A 1538-nucleotide genomic window follows, 5' to 3' on the forward strand; every position below is an offset into this window, starting at 1 on the left:
TCAATCTGATGATCTCGACTTCTAAACTGATTATTTGGTCGACTAGGTTGTCAACTACGGCGATTACCTCTTGCAACGTAGACTCTTGAGATAGACTTAGTGGCACGTTTTCTCTAAGCGTGGTGCTTGGATTGTATAGGGATGCTACTACATCTTCAAGTTCTAAAAATTGCCTACTCACACTCTTTGCCCATGCGATAAAGTCGGCAATGGTAGGAGAAATGGTAGAATTACTCCCCTCACCTTTTAGTGCATTAATTCCGTCCTCGGCAAGAGAAATGAGGTGTGAACAATCCAAGGTGGATTCTTCATCTGTAATCATCAGAACTCCAAGAGGATTCTGAGTATTGTTAGGCTTACCTCCAGGAGGTATGGGTAAACGACATCTTCGATCATATCCTAAAGGACATGCTTTAGTTTCAAACATTTCTCTGTATCGTGTCCCTTGCCTCTATGATATTTGTAGTATGCATTCTCATCCCAGAATTTGGACATCTTTTCTGGGTCAGGTGTGGGTCCTATGGGTTGGATCTTACCCTGTTTCATCAACCTTTTCAGAGCATTGGAGCACGTATCGCCAATGTTTGTGAACTTCCTTTGTGGGTTATTCTTCTTTGATGATTCGACAAGGTTAACCTCATCAGTCTTGCTAGTAGAGCCATAAGAACGACTCGTTGAACCTTGGTATCCACAACCCACCGTTTTGGACAAGAGTCATTTACGGATGTCATCTTCAATTCTCGTCCCTAGCACAGTCAGATCTTTGATGGTCTTTATGTTTTAGTACCTCAAGTGGTTTGCGTAAATAGGTCTCAGGTTATCTACGAACTTTTCCACAAGAGTAGCTTCATCTATACGTTCAACCAGTTGTGTGCTATTCTTCCTCCACCTACTTAGGAAGTCGGTTAAGCCTTCTTTCTCATTTTGGGTAAGAATCTCTAGAGTGCGCATGTTGACTTGGATCTCAGCATTATCCACATATTGCTTGGTGAATTCAATTGCAGCATCATCGAAGGTGGAAATATTCTTGTGTTCCAAAGAGTAGAACCATTGCTTAGGAATGGTGTCTAAAGATGAAGGAAAGATCCTTAGGAACATCTCGGGTTTGATACCTTTGATAGACATGTAGTCTTTGAAAGCACGAATATGGTTTAAAAGGTTTTCATACCCCTTGAACTTTGGGATGTCAGTCATGTTGAAGTTGGTTGGCAATTGAGCATTCACGACCTCATACTTACGATTGTTCTCCTTGTAGATGTCATCTCCCTTAAGGTACATTAGTTGCTCCTCCAAGTATTGGAGTCGCTTTTCAGCTTCAGTAGGACCTAGTGGAGGGTTGGGTTCAGGTTGCCCAATAAAGGGTGGAATGTCATCATGTACGCTCGCATTAGGAATATCATTCTCTACAAGAGGAAGCCTAGTTTCTACAGCAACAATTTGACCCTCAATAGTGTTCAGACGAGCATAAGCTTGGTCTTGGCTTGTTAGGAGACGAACGAGCGCGGCTAGAATTAGATCATTACCATATGGGGGTTGTC

This window comes from Silene latifolia, chromosome Y, assembly GCF_048544455.1.
Source record: "Silene latifolia isolate original U9 population chromosome Y, ASM4854445v1, whole genome shotgun sequence".
Taxonomy (NCBI): domain Eukaryota; kingdom Viridiplantae; phylum Streptophyta; class Magnoliopsida; order Caryophyllales; family Caryophyllaceae; genus Silene; species Silene latifolia.